This window comes from the organism of the source record quoted next, unplaced genomic scaffold (genome assembly GCF_019419815.1).
Source record: "Pyrus x bretschneideri cultivar Hongxiangsu unplaced genomic scaffold, Pyrus_bretschneideri_v1 Contig84, whole genome shotgun sequence".
Lineage (NCBI taxonomy): Eukaryota > Viridiplantae > Streptophyta > Magnoliopsida > Rosales > Rosaceae > Pyrus > Pyrus x bretschneideri.
Window position 1 is genome coordinate 755154 of NW_025999825.1, and position 23620 is coordinate 778773.

The 23620-nt window shown below is 40.0% G+C and overlaps 1 pseudogene; it reads right to left on the minus strand.

Annotated features, from left to right (window-relative positions):
• Window positions 1-20488: 20488 nt before the first annotated feature.
• LOC125473376 lies at window positions 20489-20599 on the minus strand (annotated as a pseudogene).
• Between the last annotated feature and the right edge of the window lie 3021 nt (window positions 20600-23620).

Consider the following 23620-nt stretch of genomic DNA (forward strand, 5'->3'; position numbering starts at 1 on the left):
AAACTGCCCAGATTGTGTTTTTAAGGCAGTTTTGAGTGTTTTGGGGCTGTTTTGAGTCTTTTGGTTTGTTTTTGTGTTTTAAAGTTTAGTTTTGCATTCTTTGAGTCTAGTATAGTGTTTTATATTGTGTTTCTACGTTTTTGAGTCAAATCCAAGTGATTAACAATCCCTCCTAATCCCCGGTCCAGAACGATCCCTACTTACATTCTTCACTACAATTGATAAAAAGAGGGTTTAATTTGTGTGCGTATAATTCTCACATCACCCTTCGGATTTGGAATGGTGGAACTAGGGAGTAGTCCGGGATCTCGAAACTTACCTACAAACTCGGCAATCTGCCCAATTTGTTTCTCAAGTTGATCCACCCTCTTATCTTGGTTTTGCATAGCCTTCGCTTGATCTTCCTGCCCATTAGACAACTTAGTTAGTATCTTAAGAAGTGCATCATTGTCAAGAGACGTACCTGAGGCACTTGGGCCGGATTGGGCTTGATTTTGGGGTGGGCCGTAGGTTTTGGGAAAGAACCCCGGGGGTCGTTGCCTAAAGCCTCCTTGGTTCTGAGGTTGCTGGGAATCCCTCCACTTGAAATTTGGGTGGTCTCGCCACCCCGGATTATACGTGTTGGAGTATGGATCATGTCTTGACTGATTTTGGCTTTGAAACCCAATGGCATTCGCACTCTCCCATCCGCCATTCTCGATGAGTTGAGGACACTTTTCGGAGGCATGTCCTTGGATAGAACATACGCCACATACCACAGGTCCTTGCATCCTCATGCCTTCGGCCATCTGAGACACAATGGAAGTAAGATTAGCTAACTGGGAATGAATGTCAGGTGTGGAACTTACCTCATGAACCTGCTGCTGTGGGGGTCCTCTTTGGCCTACTCCCTCATACTGTTGAGCGTTCAATGCTCGGTTGCGATCAAGACCTTGGCATCCCTGGGCGTCTTGTCCACCAATGCTCCACCCGCCAATGCATCAAGCATTTGTCGTTCAATTGGCAGGAGCCCCTCGTAGAAGTATTGCAGAAGCAACTCCTCCTTCATCTGGTGCTGTGGACAAGAAGCAACAAGAGATTTAAAACGTTCATAGTACGTAGGAAAAGACTCACCATCTTCTTGCTGGATTCCACTTATCCTTTTTCGTAAAAGGATGATTCGAGAAGTTGGGAAAAACTTCTCCAGAAAGGCTCTCTTCATGCTCTCCCACGATGTAACGGTTCCGGGAGCTAAGTCGTACAACCAATCCTTGGCTTTGTCCATTAAAGAGAATGGAAAAGCCTTCATCTTCAGAATACTTCCGTCTACGTTGACAGGAGTCATACTTGAGCACACCACCTCGAATTCCTTTAGATGCTTGTTCGGATCCTCCATGGACATCCCATGGTACTTCGGAATGTGGTGGAGCAAGCTTGACTTCAACTCAAACTCCTCGGTCTTCCCTTCGGCCGGTGGGGGATATTGGATGCACAAGGGTGCTGCATTAGCCAATCCCGAAGCGGAAAGCTCCTTAAGTGTCCGGTTGTCTACGGCCATAACTTGTGGTTCTTCAACTACTCTTGCCGTGGGTTCCTCAAAGATCCCTGCCGTGGGTTCCTCCTCCTCTTCTAGGACTTGTTCTTCAAGCTCAAGTTCCGGGCTTGGCGGATTTGATTCGTGATGCTTCTTCCTTCGTCTCAAAGTCCTCTCAAAGTCATTGTCAAAATCTAAGATGTCCTCACGAATTGGTTGAGAACTCCGAGTCATGCACTAGTACCTAAAACAAGGAAAACAAAATAAGGTCAGAAACTTAACAAAAATAAAGTAAACAGAAAATACAATCCAAGGGATTAGCAAAGTTGCTAATCCCCGGCAACGGCGCCAAAAATTTGATGCGAAATAGATAAGCACACAAATTAAACCCTCTTTTTGTCAAATTGTAGTAAAGATGTAAGTAGGGATCGTTCTAGACCGGGGATTAGGAGGGATTGCTAAACACTTGGAAACTGACTTAAAAACTCAAAAACAAAGTTTAAAACACTAAACTCGACTCAAAGAATGCAAAACTAAAAGTTAAAACACTTAAACAAACCTAAAACCCAAAACAGCAACTAGAAGACTCAAAACTGCCTAAAAACCACTTTCTGGGCAGTTTTGAGCACCTACACTAATTTGGACGAAATTGGATGAAAACTTGAATCAAAATACTTAGAAACACAAATCAAAACACTTTCTAACTAATCTAAGACTTCAAATTAAAGGGGGATTTGTTTTGGACGAAAATTTAACATAAAACAGAAACTTTAAACTAAACAGATTGTAGAATGTTTTTGGATAAAAAGGATGGATAAAAGGCTAGTTAGGAGGTTCTTCTCCACACATGTCACACTTGCAAACAAAACGATTTTCAATTGTTCTTCCAATAAATTATAAATACTCAACGCCCCAAATTAACCGTGAATTGCACTAATTAACCCTCAGTTTTTCCACATGTTATTAAGTTGGATGATTGCATACGACAACCCAAAACATTCCCTACAAGTTCCCTACATGAATTGCATAATAGAGATACAAGCAAGAATCATTAAGTTCTATGAAAAACATAAGCATTGACAAAGCATTCGTTACTATGAATTGCATGAAACTTATGCTAAGAATTCATTCAACGCGATCGTTTTCAAGCGACCTTCACTACTTGTGATTATAAGATTGTAACTATTAGGTGAAACTCCCTCATAATCTAGCATCATATTCATGCATGAAAACTAAGCGTGCACTCTCAATCAACATACACAAATAAGTTATCAATCAAATAGATGAACGAATTGTATCCACAACTTATGAAATAACAACTGAATGTAATCAAATCATATTGCAAGCATGTACATGGTTTCGAAATCCCCCCTAACCAAGGGGGTTTAGTTCCTCATACTCACAACACAAAGAATATCAAAATTAAACATGGAATTCAATGGAAAGACAACACCTAAAACGTTCCAGCAATCCTCAATTGAATGGCATGAACGTCCCAAGCTTTTTCTCCTCCTCTTGTCTGCGGCACAAGAACTAGTACAGGTTCTAGGGGTTATTTAGATGGATGAGTAGGTAAGGAATGATATGGTAGTGTTTAGGGGACATGGGGGTTGCGGCAAAGTGTGAAAATATGGCAGATTGGTGGAGGAAGGCTGCGGCAAGGGGGCTGAATATATTTTGACGAATTTCTGATTTGTGGAGAGAGTGATCTCTGTGGCATGGTGGTAAAACACATATATATAGGCAGCCAAACCCTAAAGAAATCAGGTTAGACAAATGGGCTAGGGTTTGGGTGCGGCAAGGGGTTGGAAATCCACCAGAAAATAGGGTTTCTAGAACATTAGGTGCGGCATGGGCTTAGGGTAGATGGATTAGGGTTTAACTTGGCAGAAATTAAATGATTAGGCCCTAGGGTGCAGCTGATTAAGTGGGCTAGGATTAGGGTTTAGGTGCGGCATAGGCTTAGGGTCCACAAGGAGTTAGGGTTTAGGTCATCTAAAAGCCCAAAGCCAAGAATAGAAACTCACGACAATGGAAACCTCCAAGAATAGAAACTTCCAACTTTAGAAACTTTGGTTGCCAATTCCGACTTCTTTGCTCTTCACTTTCATTTCTTCATTTCTTAAGCTCCTTTGACGTTCAACCTCGTCCATTCCTCGTGCTCCATTTGCATACACCACATTCCAGCTCAGTTTTGCTCCAAAAGCTCCAAATTGCATCATTTCATGTAATATGTCCTTTAAACCTGAAAACACATGAAAGTAGCTTAAAAGACTACTTTAACAAAGAAAACATAACAAAAATGCATAAGAACTAGCTAACTAAGGCGCATAAATATGCTCCTATCAAGGATGTTCTTGAGGCAAACAACCCCAAAGAAGTTGAATTTTGTGACATAGGACAAGGACCAATCTTCACACCACATCTGGCCGAGTGCAAAGTCCCTGAAACGTTCAAAGAAGATGTGTTTATCCTTGAGTTCTTATTGGAGCACATAGGTAAGCCACTTCCCCGAAATTCAATTTTGTTTTATACTAATATGTTGTTAATGATTCAGGAACCCACTCTAGAATTTAAACCATTATGGGATCATCTCAAGTATCACCCCCCATTCAAAGATCAATTCCATGCGGTGGGTTCCAATTGAGCCTAAGAAGGTCTCGTCCGGCTGTACGACGTTAAAGCAAGCGCTACTTGGGAGGCAACCCAATGCACTGAATAAAACAAAGCATGTTCATTAATTTTCGAGAATTACAAGTGGGGAAAAAAAAAAAAAAAAAAAAAAAAAAAGTTTGTATCTAAAGAAAGAGAAAGATGGAGCCTTCACAAAGGTTGTTTTTGTTTACGTGAAGCCCCACTACGTGGCAAAACTCTAGGAGCAGGAGGCATCGGAGCGAGAGGCATAGGAGCGGGAGGCACCAAAGATAGATCATTCGAGGCCCCAATACTTGGTGGAACGCTAGATGACGCAGGAAAAAGGTACCTCTGGAAGAAAGACGCAAGCCTTTGACGGTCACTTTGCATTCGACCTTGAGATTCTTGCATCTCATCAAGCTTCCTCTTCATGCCTGTCGAATAATTATTTGCAAGCACGTGCAAACTTCTATTCTCGTGCTTAAGCTGTTTGATCTCTTGCTTGAGATTTTCCACCTCTACCATCAATGATTCAACCTGACGGGAGCGAGCAAGTAGGCGTTGGCCCATGTTGGACACAGAGCCCGCGCACTGAACACTGAGAGCCAGGGACTCTTGAACGGCCAACTCATCGGACCGTCCTGAAAGCAGCTGACTATCTTTGGGAGTGAGGAGGTTCCGAGCTACTATCGTAGCTGTTGTTGCATCCATCATCACAGAGTCTTCACCTGTAAGAGGGTCATGAGAAGATAAGAAAGACGGGCACCATACCTTACCCTGACGAGGCGCAACCGGATCACTGTTGAGACTCAAATCTAAGCAAATGTTAGATGGGTTAGAAGAGTTAGCCATTTTTCAAGAAGTTAAAAGAGAAGGGTTGGATGGAGTAAAATCTCAACGGGCCGGAGACGATTTTTGGGCAATCTTCAAAGTGTGCATGTTAGAGGTGATCGATCACCTCTATTAAAGGAGAGGCGACACAATCACCAATTCAGAAATGAAGAGGTGTCTCTTCAAAGCCGGATTTTCCAGCGTAAAGTTCGCCAGCTCTTCAGACGCAATCCCGGCTTTTCAGATAAAGCGTGCAACTTTGTCAAAAGCTCTCTGACAAAGTTGAAGACGCGTGGAGGCCGAGAAAGCAGCTACACACTTTTGCCGACAAGCGTGGGTGACAAAGCCGAAAGCCCGGCTTTTCAGAAAACGCGTGCCACTTTGTCAAAAGCTCTCTGACAAAGCTGAAGACGCGTGGAGGACATTGCCGCATCCGCACTGCCATTTGCCATTACAATTCCTATATACATCAACATTCATGGCAAGGCATACACCCAAAAACGCATGACTTTCCTTCTCGGCCGAGAATGTAGTTGCAACCACACCTCTCAACATGCTTTCTTCTTCTCTTGAGAACACCTATTCAACCATTGATGTACCCCCAAAGAAGATACCAGATGCCTGGAGTACAGATGAGGCAAGAGGAAACAGTGGATCGAAGCATGTGGAGACAAGCGCAACAAATATATGTGCTGATTCATTCGCTGCTTCTTCAAAAGCAAAGGTATCTCATATCATCAAGGGCGAAAGCAAAGGTATCTCATATCATGATCTTTCCCTGTCTTTTCCTTTGTCTTTGTTATTACTTGCATGGCAAAGTGAAAAGAGCAATCAGCCGGCACTTTGAGTCAGTCTTTCAATCTTCCCTCTTCAGTACGAATTAGAGAGATTGAACAAAGAAACAGGTCATCACCTCCACCTCGTGCTTGCATGCCATGTGTCAGAATCCTCCAGCCCTGTTCAAGATTAGCCTGTGGAAAAACTCAAGATCAAGCCTCAATGCAATTGATAGGAGCATATTCATGCGACTTAATTAGCTTGTTCTCGTGCATTTATGTTGTGTTTACTTATCTATTTTAGTGTTTAAGGCCACTTTTGTGTATTTTCAGATTATAAGGCCAAAGTGTGCAAGAAGATGCAAATTGGAGTCTTTTGGAGCGAAAGAGGAATGAATGAGTTGAAGACTTGAAGAAACGACGAATTCCTACTCCAACGATGAATTCTTACCAAAACGAGGAATCCTACTCAAACAAGGTTTCCTATTTTAGGAAAGTTAACCCTAAGTTTCCCGTTTTGGTAACCTTTCCTAATCTTAAACGTCCGTATTTTCTAGCCACTTTGAAGTCCTTGTATGCGCTTTAGGACACAAAACGAAGGCCCTAGCCCAAATTCTAGCCCTAAGCCGTGCCTTTCCCCTTCTTTCCTTCCCTTGCCGTGCAAGGGAGGGCACTTTGGTCCCATTTTATGCACAAAAACCCTAACCCTAAACCCTAGCCGCACCTATTAAGCCATTCCCTTTAATTTATGATTCTATTTCCTAAATTCTAGCAGCCTTTAGGTGAATTTTAGTTAATAAAAATGAATTAGGTTTTAAATTTCAGAAAACCCTAGGTCTTACAACCTAGCCACACCCTACTCTTTGCATTCTTCACATTTTTCAGCCACACACTTCCATACTCCCCATTCAATCCGTAGCCTTCCATTCATTCAACAAAACCATCTCAGCCATTCACCCTAATAACCCTAGAACTATACAACCTTGCAGCCGCACCCTCTCACTTCTCATTCTCTCATCAGCCACATTCTATCATTGACTCAAATCCCCCCCAAAACCGTGCATTCATTCAGCCACAAAACCTAATTCTCACTCTAAGCCGTAGCTTCCCATTGATTTTCACCCTAAGAACCCAAAAATCCATCTCAGCCGCACCTAATATTCACCCTAGCTCTCTCTTCTCTCATTCACTAGCCGTCACACCCCATTCATTCACAATCCGTGCACTCCCATTCCCCTCTCATTCATTCATACACTAATCAGCCACCATAACCCAAAATACACAAAACCGTAGCCACCATCACATACTCTCCCATTGCCGTGCCCTCCCCCTTCCATTCCAGCCAATTTCCACACACTTCCCACCATTGCCGCAGCCTCTCCACCACTTCCCACACCATTCCACACCATCCTACACCACCCCATAACCTTGCCGCACCACTAAACCACCCTAAACCCATCTATAACCCAGAAATTCACCCAAAATCATCCAAAACCATCTCTGCCGCAGCAAGGAGAAGAGGAAAGAGGAGCTTGGATGCGCCGAAATTCAAGTGGATTCGTTGGGCGTTTTAGGTGTAATCCATCCTTGTGCTTTATGTTTAAATTCAATTGTATTTCTCTTTCTGTGAACATGAGAGGCTAAAGCCCTAATTAGCTAGGGGGTGATTTGAAACCATGTTATTGCTTGCAATATGAATTGATTACATTTGGTTGGAATTTCATAAGTTGTGGATTCAATTTGTTTAACTGTTTGATTGATAACCTATTTATGTATGTTTATTGAGAGTGCACGCTTAATTTTCATGCATGAATATGACGCTAGAATATAAGTGAGTTTCACCTAATAGTTATGAACTTATATTCACAAGTAGTGGAGGTTGCTTATAATCAATCGCGTTAAATGAATTCTTGGCACTAGTTTCATGCTCATCATAGTAATGAATGCCTCGTCAACACTTATAGTTTTCATGATGCTTAATGATCTTTGATTGTATCTTTATTGTGCTTTTCACGTAAAGGACTTTTGGAGAAAGTTTGGAATTGCGTTGCGCTAACCCATCCAATTCATTAACTTAAGGAGAACTTGACGGTTAATTTAAGCGGACCTAATTAACCCAGAGTGTTGAGTTTCATAATTTATCGGAAGGCCAACTGAAAATCAAAGTGTATGCAAGTGTGACATGTGTGGAGAAGAACCTTCTAGCTAGCATTCATCCATAGTTTCATCACATTCATATTTACATTTTGCCTTAAATTACAATCTGTGCATTTATTTTAATTCCGTCAAAACCTCAATCCCCCTTTACTTTAGTGTCCAATTTAATTAGAAAGTGTCTTAGTTTGTGTTTATAAGTGTTTTGATTCATTTGATTACATAAATTCGTCCAAATTCACCAAAGTGCTCAAAACTGCCCAGAAAATGTTTTTAAGGCAGTTTTGAGTGTTTTGGGGCTGTTTTGAGTCTTTTGATTTATTTTAGTGTTTTAAGTGTGTAGTTTTGCATTCTTTGAGTCTAGTTTAGTGTTTCAAACTTTATTTTACATTTTTGAGTCAGTTTCCAAGTGATTTTGCAATCCCTCCTAATCCCCAGTTAAGAACGATCCCTACTTATACATATACTACAATTGTCACAAGAGGGTTTTAATTTGTGTGCTTACTTAGTTCGCATCAAATTTTTGGCGCCGTTGCCAGGGATTAGCAACTTTGCTAATCCCTTGGATTGTATTTTCTGTTTATTTTATTTTTGTTAAAGAATCTGACCTCATTTTGTTTTTTTTTTTTTAGGTACTAGTGCATGACTCGGAGTTCTCAACCGATTCGTGAGGACATCTTGGACTTTGACAGTGACTTTGAGAGAACTTTGAGACGAAGGAAGAAGCATCACGAATCAAATCCGCCAAGCCCGGAACCTGAGCTTGAAGAACAAGTCCTAGAAGAGGAGGAGGAAACCACGGCAGGGATCTTTGAGGAACCCACGGCAAGGGTTGTTGAAAAACCACAAGGCATGGCCGTAGACACTCGGACACTCAAGGAGCTTTCCGCTTCGGGATTGGCTAATGCAGCACCCCTGTGTCTCCAATATCCCCCACCGGCCGAAGGCAAGACCGAGGAGTTCGAGTTAAAGTCAAGCTTGCTTCACCACATTCCGAAGTACCATGGGTTGTCCATGGAGGATCCGAACAAGCATCTGAAGGAATTCGAGGTGGTGTGTTCAAGCATGACTCCCGTCAACGTCGACGGAAGTATTCTGAAGATGAAGGCTTTTCCATTCTCTTTAATGGACAAAGCGAAGGATTGGTTGTACGACTTAGCTCCCGGAACCGTTACATCGTGGGAGAGCATGAAAAGGGCTTTTCTGGAGAAGTTTTTCCCAACTTCTCGAATCATCCTTTTACGTAAAAGGATAAGTGGCATTCAACAAGATGAGGGTGAGTCTTTTCCTACGTACTATGAACATTTTAAATCTCTTGTTGCTTCTTGTCCACAGCATCAGATGAAGGAGGAGTTGCTTTTGCAATACTTCTACGAGGGGCTCCTGCCAATTGAACGACAAATGCTCGACGCATCAGCGGGTGGAGCATTGGTGGACAAGACGCCCATGGAAGCCAAGGTCTTGATCGCGAACCGAGCGTTAAACGCTCAACAATATGAGGGAGTAGGACAAAGAGGACCCCCACGGCAGCAGGTTCATGAGGTAAGTTCCACACCTGATATTCATTCACAGTTAGCTAATCTTACTTCCATTGTGTCTCAGATGGCCGAAGGAATGAGGATGCAAGGACCGATTGTATGCGGGGTGTGTTCTATCCAAGGAAATGCTTCTGAGAAGTGCCCGCAACTCATAGAAAATGGTGGATGGGAAAGCACCAACGCGATTGGATTTTGATGCGAGAATTATACGCACACAAATTAAACCCTCTTTTTATCAATTGTAGTAAGTATGTAAGTAGGGATCGTTCTTAACCGGGGATTAGGAGGGATTGCAAATCACTTGGAAACTGACTCAAAAACGTAAAATAAAGTTTAAAACACTAAACTAGACTCAAAGAATGCGAGACTAAACGCTTAAAACACTAAAACAAACCAAAAGACTCAAACATCACCCAAAACACTCAAAACTGCCTTAAAAACACTTTCTGGGCAGTTTTGAGCACCTTGGTGAATTTGGACGAATTTGTGCAACAAATTGAATCAAAACACTTATAAACACAAACTAAGACACTTTCTAACTAATTTGGACAATACAAAGACTCAAAGGACTCAAAACAAGTTCAAAAGACTCAAAACTGCCTAAAAACACTAACTAGGCAGTTTCTGACCTTAAACCCAATTTTGGACGAATTTAAGATTATGGCTTGATTCAAAACATTTTAAAACATAAACTAAACAGATTCTAAGCACTAAAGAACAAGAAAGTAAAGGGGGGGTTTTGATTTGACGAAAATTGAAATAACAAAACAAGTTAATAAACTAGGCAGAATTGTCAAACGAATTCCTTGAAAACAAGATAATGGATGGATTAGTTAGAGGTCCATTCTCCACACAAGACACATTTGTATATGAATCGATTCTCCAATTGCTTTTCATTAACTATGATGCTCAACACCCCAAGTTAACCGTGATGCACTAATTAACTCTCAAATTTTCCTTATGTTATTGAATTGGATGATGCATGCAACAATTCAAATCATTCTCCAATGGTTCTCAACATGAATGCATAGAAGAGATACAATGAGAGATCATTATGCTCTATGAAAATTATAAGTGTTGACGAGGCAATTGTAACTATGAATGCATGATACTCTTGCCAAGAATTCAATTAACACGGTTGTGACTAGCAACCTTCACTACTCATGTTTATAAACTTGTGACGATTAGGTGAAACTCGTTTATAAACTAGCATCGAGTTTAAGCATGAAGACTAAGTATGCATCCCTAATCAACATACAAAAACAAGTTTTTAATGAACAGATAATTGAATTGCAATCACAACTTAACAAATCACAATTGGAAGAAATCAATTCATATTTCAAACATGTTCATGGCTTCAAACTTTCCCCTAACTAATTAGGGGTTTAGCCACTCATGATTACAACAAACTTAGAGAGTAATAACAAAGTAAACATTGAAAACAAGAATCGAAGTACACCTAAAAATTCCAACAACTCAATCTTGAATTGTATGAACGTTTAAGCCTCTTCTCCTCTAGTTGCTGCGGCACAAGGGGTTTTGGTGAGTTTTGGGGGTTATGGATGATGTAGAATGATGTGTTTAGGGTAGGGATGGATGTAGGGGAAGGCAAGGAGTGTTTTTGGGCAGAAAATATGAAGAATGGTGAAGTATGGCTGTGTTAGAGAGAGGGAATGAATTTCTGGCGTGAATGAATGTGTATGAGAGGTGGTTTGATGGTCTACATTCTGAATATGGAAGAGTGAATTGTGTATGAATGGGAATGCATGAATTGTGGCTGCAATGGATGCTTATTTATAGGTGAAAAGGAGGGAATATGACAGCTAGGAACTTGGCGGAAATCTGGAATGGTGATGGGAGATGCATGTGGCTGATTTATGCATGTGATTAAAGGGTAATGACAGCTAGGTTATGATGATGAATGCATGTGCAAAGTTGGTTGAATGATTATGGGTGCATGTGGCTGATTTATATGAAGGGAATGCATATGAGTGACAGCTAGATATGTTGATGAATGCATGTGGAATGAATGTGTGAATGATGGCAGATTGTGTATGTGAATGATTAGGGTGAATGTGCATGTGCTTTGACAGCTAGGTTGAATAAATTAAAGGGAGTGCATGTGGCTTGGCTGGAATGATTGGAATGCAATCTGAAATGGGATGTGTTGGTGTGAGTTTCTGGTACAAAGGGCCTCCTTTGGTCTTCAATTTCATCCATCTACTTGGCTTCAAGTATATGCAATCCATTTAACGCCCCAAACTACTCCAAAATGCACCAAAATGCACCCTTTTGCATACTTTGCCCTTAGAACTTGAAAACACACAAAAGAAGCATAAAGGACTAAAATAACTAAAGAAACATAACGTAAATGCACGAGAACAAGCCATTTAAGTCGCATGAATATGCTCCTATCAAATTCCCCCACACTTAGCTTTTGCTAGTCCTCGAGCAAAACAAAGCAAAAGAAACCAAAAACAAAACAAAACGAACAAAACACAACCTACACCTTCCAACAATCGTCTCAGGGATTTCCAATGCACATGACAAGTTAAAACTCATTATTCCCACAGATTTTAGCCATCTTTACACTTAAGTACATTCTTACTCATAGTCACCACATACTAGTTCACAATTAAGCATTTAAAACCATGTTTTGAATGTAGTAACATGCCTTAGAGAATTTGCTCAATTCCTCACTAGAATGCACTCTATTTTCACACAGATTTTCTGACTTCACAGATGTTATATCAAAGAAAGCATTTTCTGGATTTACGACAATAATATGAATATGATCTCATGAATGGAATGCTACTACTTAGAACGAAAACCCAGTGATTCTATAAGCTCATACCAAGTTCAAACTCCACAAATTGAAACACATAACACTCAAGATAGAAGCATAAGGGTTGTAATGGGGCTTGGGGTGTTTGGCTAACAAAAAAAGGATAAGGAAAACAAAGGTTCTTAAAGAAACAGCGAGCAAAGCATTTGAATAAACTTAGAATTCACTTTTGAATGAAAACTCAACTTTTGAACAAACAGGGGGAACAAGCTCTTTTTCCTTTCTTTCTTTCTTTTCTTTTCTGTTTTTCTTTTTCATATGTTTTTCACAATTTCTTTTCTTTTCTTTTGACTCTCCAAACATACATAAACACTTAAGAACAAAACATTCTCTCCCCCACACTCATTTTTTTTCATAATGTACTCAAAAGGAATTCATTTAAGTCATGCTCACTATCTTTTAAGAACAAGGGTGTGGACTGTCCTACACTAGGCTAGGTGAGGATAATGTGGGTAAACAAAGAATAAAGGCTAAAGAAGGCTCAACGAGGTTAAAACTTACAACAAATACGAAATATGGGAAGTAAGGCTATTTGGCTATGGTGGCAACTACACAACTTCATCTTGATATATGTTATGCAATTCAATGTTATGCTTTGAATGAAACGGATATAAGTTCTAGCATTTAGTTCTATCATGATACAATTGCATTCTAAGTAGCAACCAAGCAAGGAATAATGAGATCATGCAACAACTTTTAGAAAACAAAGAATCACAGATTATAACTCTCCAAAGAAGGTAATGGTTCGAGTCTCACAGGGTTGTAGCGTTTGTTTGAGTTCCTTCCTTCAAGCATGTTACAAAAACGAATTTTTCTTTTATGATTGCATGTGAAGTCATACATTATAACCATAACCAAGCATATACCAAGAGTAAATCAAACTTTTCTCTATGTTCATAACTCTTTTTAACAGTCATGCAATTACAAATCAAATCCTTATCATTGTGTTGGAAGGTACCCTAAGACACAAACACACAAAAACGACTCAAAACACTCTTTTTAGGCTTTTCAAAACATGTTTTTCAAATTTTTATGTGATTTTCGGAGTTATAAAAACAAAACATACTAAAACACTCTAAAACATCTTAAAAACACCTTAAAACAACAAAGAACAACATTTGAAGTTATGGGTGATAAAATCCCACGAATTTGCATTAAATATACTTAGTTACCCCCCCCCCCACACTTAAATCAAACATTGTCCTCAATGTTTTAAGCATAGATTCACACAAAACATAAGTAAACACACAAAAAGCACTTAAACATACTAAACATGGCAGAATGTAACTAACAAAGAGAAGAGTTTAGGGACGCAAATTTGGTTATGGAGTGTAAATTCCCTCTTCTCCTTGGTGATTGCATTGAGGCTTTGATTTTTGTGATTCCACAGGTTTACACTTGAATTGGGCTGGAGGATTCTTTTGGTCTCCTCCACTCGTTGATTTTCCTTTGTGCTACTCTTGAACTGGGCAGCAGGATTCTTTTGGTCTTCCCCGAAGGTCTGAGCTTCCTCCTTTTATCTGTTTCTTTGTTCAATCTTTCCAATTCGTATTGAAGAGGGTTAGAGGATAGCTCAGCATATGCAGTTGTTGCTTGTCTCCACATGCTTCAATGTATCATTTCCACTTGCCTTACTTGCTCCCCTTTGCAGAAGTGGTCCCTTCTCTGGAAGTGTATCAACCGTTGAAGATGACTACTCGAGAGCAACGCTAGGTAAGCAACCAGGGAATAGCTTCCAGGCAGTCGGCTCCAGATCGGAAGACTGACTCCAAGTGCCGACTGATTGCTTCTTTTACTTTGCTATGCGAGTAATAACAAAGACAAAGGAAAAGACAGGGAAAGAGCATGATATGAGATACTTTTGCTTTTGACCTTGATGATATGAGATACCTTTGCTTTTGAAGAAGCGGTGAATGAATCAGCACATGTATTTGTTGTGCTGCTTCCTCCTGGGTCATCTGTACTCCAGGCATCTGGTATCATCTTTGGGGAAGAAGAAAGAATTGAGTGTTTCGAAAGGCTTTGCTGGGAGTGTGCCCTCAAAGGTGAGGAAGAGTTGGGCATTTTCTTCAGGTCTGCCTTGCCATAAAAGATGAAGGTCGACATATATAGGGATTTCCCAATAGCAAGTGGTGGTACTGTTCTTTTACCGTTGTCGACAAACGTTTTGATCCCGCAAATCCGGCTTTTTGAAATAGTGACGACTCTTCGATCTTTGAATGCGCCCTTTCGATTTCTAAACGACGCCTCTTCGATTTCGGAACGAGCGCCACTTTTGACAAAGTTACACGCGTTTTCTGAAAAGCAGAGAAAGCGTCACCGAACTTTGCGCTTGTTGGCTAAAGATGTGTAGTTGCGATGATGGCCTCCACGTGTCTTCAACTTTGTCAGAGATCTTTTGACAAAGTTGAACACGTTTTCTGAAAAGCCGAGAGAGCGTCGCCGAACCTTACGCAGGAAATTCCGGCTTTTTGAATCGGTGGACGCGTCGCCTTGGCTTTTTATAGAGCTATCGATCACCACCAACATACTGATAGGAGCATATTTATACGACTTAGTTAGCTTGTTTTCTTGCATTTAATTAGCTAAACTATGTTAATTATAGTGTTTAAAGTTATTTTCGTGCAATTTCAGGTTTTAGTGTCAAAGTATGCAAAAAGAAGCAATTTGGAGCATTCTAGAGCATTTTTGGGCCAAGATTGGATAGTGCAAGCATGGTGGCATGAGGATGGACGAATTTGAAAGGCTTGAATTCAGTTAGGGAGTTGCAAGGGGGCCTAAAAACCTGATTTCTAGAAGGCTACATTTCAGCCACATGCACTCCCATCCTTTAATCCATTGCAGCCACATACACTCCAATCCTTTAATCCATTGCAGCCACATGCACTTCCATCCTTTCATCATTGCATCACAAATCAGCCACATGCACTTTGCCTTTTCATCATTGCACCACAAATCAGCCACATGCACTTTGCCTTTCATCATTGCACCACAAATCAGCCACATGCACTCCCATGCTCTCCCATTAATTAATTCAAGTCCATATCTGATTTCCCTAGGGTTCTAAGTGCCTATATATACTCATACTAACCCCTAGATCAGATCACCACCTCTCATACACATTCATTCACGCCAGAAATTCATTCCCTCTCTCTAACACAGCCATACTTTACCATTCTTCATATTTTCTGCCCAAAAACACTCCTTGCCTTCCCCTACATCCATCCCTACCCTAAACACATCATTCTACATCATCCATAACCCCCAAAACTCACCAAAACCCCTTGTGCCGCAGCAACTAGAGGAGAAGAGGCTTAAACGTTCATACAATTCAAGATTGAGTTGTTGGAATTTTTAGGTGTACTTCGATTCTTGTTTTCAATGTTTACTTTGTTATTACTCTCTAAGTTTGTTGTAATCATGAGTGGCTAAACCCCCTTGGTTAGGGGGGAATTCAAAACCATGTACATGCTTGCAATATGATTTGATTACATTCAGTTGTTATTTCTTAAGTTGTGGATTCAATTCGTTCATCTATTTGATTGATAACTTATTTGTGTATGTTGATTGAGAGTGCACGCTTAGTTTTCATGCATGAATATGATGCTAGATTATGAGGGAGTTTCACCTAATAGTTACAATCTTATAATCATAAGTAGTGAAGGTCGCTTGAAAACGATCGCGTTGAATGAATTCTTAGCATAAGTTTCATGCAATTCATAGTAACGAATGCTTCGTCAATGCTTATGTTTTTCATAGAACTTAATGATTCTTGCTTGTATCTCTATTACGCAATTCATGTAGGGAACTTGTAGGGAATGTTTTGGGTTGTCGTATGCAATCATCCAACTTAATAACTTGTGGAAAAACTGAGGGTTAATTAGTGCAATTCACGGTTAATTTGGGGCGTTGAGTATTTATCATTTATTGGAAGAACAACTGAAAATCGTTTTGTTTGCAAGTGTGACATGTGTGGAGAAGAACCTCCTAACTAGCCTTTTATCCATCCTTTTTATCCAAAAACATTCTACAATCTGTTTAGTTTAAAGTTTCTGTTTTATATTTCAATTTTCGTCAAAACAAAACCCCCCTTTACTTTCTTGTTCTATAGTGTTTAGAATCTGTTTAATTTGTGTTTTAAAGTGTTTTGAATCAACCTATAATCTTAAATTCGTCCAAATTTGTGTTTAAGGTCAGAAACTGCCTAGTTAGTGTTTTTAGGCAGTTTTGAGTCTTTTGAACCTGTTTTGAGTCCTTTGAGTCTTTGTATTGTCCAAATTAGTTAGAAAGTGTCTTAGTTTGTGTTTATAAGTGTTTTGATTCAATTTGTTATACAAATTCGTCCAAATTCACCAAAGTGCTCAAAACTGCCCAGAAAGTGTTTTTAAGGCAGTTTTGAGTGTTTTGGGTGATGTTTGAGTCTTTTGGTTTGTTTTAGTGTTTTAAGCGTTTAGTTTCGCTTTCTTTGAGTTTAGTTTAGTGTTTTAAACTTTATTTTACGTTTTTAAGTCAGTTTCCAAGAGATTTGCAATCCCTCCTAATCCCCGGTTAAGAACGATCCCTACTTATATCTATACTACAATTGTCAAAAAGAGGGTTTAATTTGTGCGTGTATAATTCTCGCATCACATACACACTCTGAAGATTGCCCATCTGTGAAAATCGTCTCCGGCCCTTTGAAATTTAACTCCATCCAGCCCTTCTCTTTGAACACTTTTGAAAAATGGCAAACCCATCGAACTTGAGCTTAGAATTGAGTCTCAGCAGTGATACGGGCGCGCCGCGTCAAGGTAACGTATGGCGCCCTTCTTTCTTATCTTCTAACGGTCCTCTTACAGGTGAAGACTCCGTGATGCAGGATGCCACAACAGCTACAATAGTAACTCGGAACCTCCTCACTCCCAAAGATAGTCAGCTGCTTTCAGGACGGTCCGATGAGTTGGCTGTTCAAGAGTCCCTGGCTCTCAGTGTTCAGTGCGCAGGCTCTGTGTCCAACATGGGCCAACACCTGCTTGCTCGCTCCCGTCAGGTTGAATCATTGATGGCAGAGGTGGAAAATCTCAAGCAGGAGATCAAACAGCTTAAGCACGAGAATAGAAGTTTGCACGTGCTTGCCAATAATTATTCGACAGGCATGGTGAGGAAGCTTGATGAGATGCAAGAATCTCAAGGTCGAATGCAAAGTGACCGTCAAAGGCTTGCGTCTTTCTTCCAGAGGCACCTTTTTCCTGGGTCATCCAGCGTTCCGCCAAGTATTGAGGCCTCGAATGCTCTATCTCCGATGCCTTTTGCTCCGATGCCTCCTGCTCCGATGCCTCCTGCTCCGATGCCTCCTGCTCCGAGAGTGTTGCCACGTAGTGGGGCTTCACGTACACAACCTTTGTGAAGGCTACATTCTTTCTCTTTTGTTGTTGATAATTTTTTTTTTTTTTTTTTTTTTTCAGTGTATTGTGTTGCCTCCCAAGTAGTGCTTTCTTTTACGTCTTGCAGCCGGACGAAGAACTGATAAGTCTCATTTTGCATGCATTTATATCTTCCTTATTTGGCGTCTTTGTGATGTTTTTGGATTAAACTAGTTACATTTTACATTATTTGGTGTTAGTGTGCAGCCAAGTGTGTATTTGGATCAATGGGAAGGCAAATGAAGTAAAAACATTCCTTTTGGTAGCTGAGCATTATTCCAAACGTGGAGAGGATTCTAGGGAGTTAATTTGAAGTCCAAATGAAGAATCTAGGAAACATTTGGTTGCTGGAATTTCAGGAAAAGATGTGGAAGTGTTAAGTGGTGCAATTCGGCCATATTGGGTGATTCTAAACAAGGCAAAAACATTGAAGTCAGATTATGTACTTCTAACACCAAAACATGCATTCACATGCATGTTCACAACCTGGCCGTGCATTCCCATGTGGTTCCAGCTCACTTATGCACTTCTAACACCAAAACATGCATTCACATGCATGTTCACAACCTGGCCGTGCATTCCATTACCTTTCCAGCTCCCTTTTGCACCAAAAACATCCACTCCCATTAATTAAACCATTCAGCCACTTTTACACCAACATCACACACCAGGCCGTGCATTTTCATCCCTTGTTCCAGCGTGGTACAACCAATTCCAGGTTGTCCATTCCCTTGTTGTAGACATTGCACATGCATCTTTGATTAAATAAACCACATACATGCATATTATCCTTGTGCCGTGCATCCACCATCCCAGAAATCCATCCATTCCATGCAGTTCCAGCTCACATTATGCCATTCCAGCTCCCTCTTGCCCATGCCGTGCACTTTCATACCCTTTCCAGATTTGTACACCCAATTCCAGGTTGTCCATTTCAGCTTTGCAGCCAATACACATGCATGTTCAATTAAAATAGCCATATGCATGCATATTTCCCTAGTGCCGTGCATCCACCACCCCAGAAACCCACTTATTCCAGCTCACTTATGCATTTCCATCTCACATGTGCAATTCCAGCTCCATTCTTAATGATGGCAGTGACATTCCCCTTCTATAAAAACCGTGCAAACTCACTTCTCTGGGTTCTTCCATCGTTCCATAATTCACACATTCTAAGCCGCTCCATCTCTGTCCATTTGCTCTCCCATTTGCAGAGAACATCCAACCTTAAGCCGATCCATTTCCTTTACATCACATTTGGAGAACCAACACCGAAGGCCACTCTTAAAGGATTTCAACATCAGTTTTGCTTCAAGGGTTTCTTCTTATTAATTCTATGTTCACTCATGTTATTTATTATTATGTCAAACCTTTTGTAAACATGAAGTGTAACTAATCTCTCTCTAGGGATTCGATGTAGCCTTGCAAGATTGCCATGTAGTTAATTCAGAATTTTCAGTTAGTCTATCTATTTCTTGTTTCATTCTCTGGTTTAATTGTGACTTAGTGAGTTGATTTTAATGCTTGATCATCATTTGAGTTAACCATAGGTTGTTTAGCCAAGATTAAAGCACACATCATGCATAATCTTGGTGGATATGTGAATGAATAAAGGGAATGTTTTGCAAACATCCTGCCGAGTGTTCCCTTGGGTTTTATGAAAGTTTCTTGTGCACTACATATTCTTGATTAGGAACCAAAGTTGCACATCACAATTAGGTTCATGATTAGAGACATTTGATCAAATCCACACATCATATGGTTGATCATATCCAAGTGAAACAAACTCAAGAAATAGGTAGATGACTGAGTATAAACTGATTTAACAAACATGGACTTAGTTTAGCAATGGTGAAATCGAATCCCTAGCTTCATTTCCATTTGGTACTATCCCATTTTATTAGTTGTTGATTCATTTATTTGTGTTCACTTCATTTTCTTATGCTTTTAAGTTACAACCACAAAATCTGCCTACATTGATTAGTTTTATTTCTCTAATACGAGTTCTTGCAAAACAAGTGATTATATAGGATCAATTAGTCCCTGTGGATTCGACACCCTTACTTGTGCCATTATACTAAACATATTTTAGCATCTAGGAAGGAATACAACAACAAAAATGGCGCCGTTGCCGGGGACTGATTTCAGTCCCTTGTAATTGCTTGTTTGCTATTTAAACTTTGTTCTTTTCATTGTAGGTAGATTCTTGATTTTCATTCAAACTTGTGTTATTTTGTTTCAGGTAGTATATGTCAAATAGACTGGTTGAGTTAGGCCAAAGAATTGAACGGTTAAAGGGCCACACTTTGGACAACTTTGTGCCATCAAGTTCCTCCATATATCCGTGAAGAAGAGGAAGAGAATTCACCTAGTTCAACAAGTAAAGGATCTGAGCACTTGAATTGGGAAAGAGAAGAAGAGATGGCGGGCAACCAAGATGAGCTTCGAGCTTTGGAGGACTTTGCTCAACCAATCATACCAAATTCACCTTCATGCATCTTGCTGCCCACAGAAGCTAGAAACTATGATCTTAAATCTTCACATTTCCATATGTTTCCCTCTTTTTATGGCTTACCTAATGAAGACCCTTTAGCTCATATTAAAGAGTTTTACAATGTTGTGAGTGGTTTGCCTTTGCAGGGAGTAAGTGAAACAAATTTGAGGATGAGAGTGTTTCCTTACACCTTGAAAGATAGGGCCAAGAGTTGGTTGATGACTCTAACACCAGGTTCCCTCACCACATGGGATGCCGTGGCTAAGAAGCTCTTGGAGAAGTTCTTTTCCACTCAAAAGACAGCCACATTAAGGGGACAAATCTTCAACTTCAGACAAGATGATGGAGAACCTTTCAATGAGTGTTGGGAGCGCTTTAAAGGCCTTTTGCTGCAATGTCCACACCATGGGTTACCTTTTCACTTACAAATGCAAATTTTCTATGATGGACTAACCCAAACATGTCAATCAACTGTTGATAATGCAGCAGGTGGAGCTTTGAAGAAAAAGAATGCTCAAGAGTCATATAACATTTATGAGATGTTGGGGTCTAATGCTCAACACAAAGATTTAAGGGGTAAGAAAGTTGGAGTCTATGAAACAAGCTCTAATCATGATCTTTTGTTGCAGGTAGCTAACCTAGAAAGGAAGCTTGAATCCGTGCTCAACATGGTGCCAAAAGCAAATGAAGTGTGTGCCATTTGCAACATACCAAGCCATCCTACTCATCAATGTCCATCTAGGGAGGCTTATCCCGAGTATGTCCAAGAGCAAGTGAACCTCATGAATTCTTACAATCAAAGGCCAAGGAATGATGTGTATTCCAATACATATAACTCAAGTTGGAGAGATCATCCCAACCTTTCCTGGAAGAACAACAATCAATTCCAAAATTTCCAACCAAAACCTGCCACTACTCTAGAGGATACGGTTAAGTTGTTAGCCCAAAATACCTTGCAATTCCAACATTCCACAAATAGCACTCTCCAACAACATTCGGCGGCTCTAACCAAAATGGAGACACAATTAGGATAGATTGCAGATGCCTTGAACCAAAGAGAGGTTGGAAAGTTTCCAAGCCAACCCATGATACTCCAAAGGAACCAAGAGCAAGCCAAAGCAATCACTACACTTAGAAGTGGTAAGGTTATTGATAATAAAGTTGGCAATGAAGTTACTAATGAATATGATCATGTGAATGCAGGTGTTACTCAAGGAGAAAATGAGAAACCAAATGAGGAACCAAGCCATGCTACTTCCTCACTTGAAGCACCAAATCTTCACAAGGTCGAGAAACCTTATACTCCACCAATACCATTCCCTGGAAGACTTGCCAAGAGCAAGCAGGATAAGTCATTTAAGGAAATTTTTGATATACTAAGCAAAGTGAATGTTAACTTACCTTTGCTTGATGTCATTAGGAACATGCCGGCATATGGTAAGTTCTTCAAGGAGTTAAACAGCTACAAAAGGAAGTATGGACCACATGAGAAGGTAGTGGTGTCCGAGAATGTGAGTGCCGTTTTGCAAAGAAAACTTCCACCTGATTCGAGAATTATACGCGCACAAATTAAACCCTCTTTTTGACAATTGTAGTATAGATATAAGTAGGGATCGTTCTTAACCGGGGATTAGGAGGGATTGCAAATCTCTTGGAAACTGACTTAAAAACGTAAAATAAAGTTTAAAACACTAAACTAAACTCAAAGAAAGCGAAACTAAACGCTTAAAACACTAAAACAAACCAAAAGACTCAAACATCACCCAAAACACTCAAAACTGCCTTAAAAACACTTTCTGGGCAGTTTTGAGCACTTTGGTGAATTTCGACGAATTTGTATAACAAATTGAATCAAAACACTTATAAACACAAACTAAGAAACTTTCTAACTAATTTGGACAATACAAAGACTCAAAGGACTCAAAACAGGTTCAAAAGACTCAAAACCGCCTAAAAACACTAACTAGGCAGTTTCTGACCTTAAACACAAAGTTGGACGAATTTAAGATTATAGGTTGATTCAAAACACTTTAAAACACAAATTAAACAGATTCTAAACACTATAGAACAAGAAAGTAAAGGGGGGTTTTGTTTTGACGAAAATTGAAATATAAAACAGAAACTTTAAACTAAACAGACTGTAGAATGTTTTTGGATAAAAAGGATGGATAAAAGGCTAGTTAGGAGGTTCTTCTCCACACATGTCACACTTGCAAACAAAACGATTTTCAGTTGTTCTTCCAATAAATGATAAATACTCAACACCCCAAATTAACCGTGAATTGCACTAATTAACCCTCAGTTTTTCCACAAGTTATTAAGTTGGATGATTGCATACGACAACCCAAAACATTCCCTACAAGTTCCCTACATGAATTGCATAATAGAGATACAAGCAAGAATCATTAAGTTCTATGAAAAACATAAGCATTGACGAAGCATTCGTTACTATGAATTGCATGAAACTTATGCTAAGAATTCATTCAACGTGATCATTTTCAAGCGACCTTCACTACTTGTGATTATAAGATTGTAACTATTAGGTGAAACTCCCTCATAATCTAGCATCATATTCATGCATGAAAACTAAGCGTGCACTCTCAATCAACATACACAAATAAGTTATCAATCAAATAGATGAACGAATTGAATCCACAACTTATGAAATAACAACTGAATGTAATCAAATCATATTGCAAGCATGTACATGGTTTCGAATTCCCCCCTAACCAAGGGGGTTTAGCCACTCATGATTACAACAAACTTAGAGAGTAATAACAAAGTAAACATTGAAAACAAGAATCGAAGTACACCTAAAAATTCCAACAACTCAATCTTGAATTGTATGAACGTTTAAGCCTCTTCTCCTCTAGTTGCTGCGGCACAAGGGGTTTTGGTGAGTTTTGGGGGTTATGGATGATGTAGAATGATGTGTTTAGGGTAGGGATGGATGTAGGGGAAGGCAAGGAGTGTTTTTGGGCAGAAAATATGAAGAATGGTAAAGTATGGCTGTGTTAGAGAGAGGGAATGAATTTCTGGCGTGAATGAATGTGTATGAGAGGTGGTGATCTGATCTAGGGGTTAATATGAGTATATATAGGCACTTAGAACCCTAGGGAAATCAGATATGGACTTGAATTAATTAATGGGAGAGCATGGGAGTGCATGTGGCTGATTTGTGGTGCAATGATGAAAGGCAAAGTGCATGTGGCTGATTTGTGGTGCAATGATGAAAAGGCAAAGTGCATGTGGCTGATTTGTGATGCAATGATGAAAGGATGGAAGTGCATGTGGCTGCAATGGATTAAAGGATGGGAGTGCATGTGGCTGCAATGGATTAAAGGATGGGAGTGCATGTGGCTGAAATGTAGCCTTCTAGAAATCAGGTTTTTAGGCCCCCTTGCAACTCCCTAACTGAATTCAAGCCTTTCAA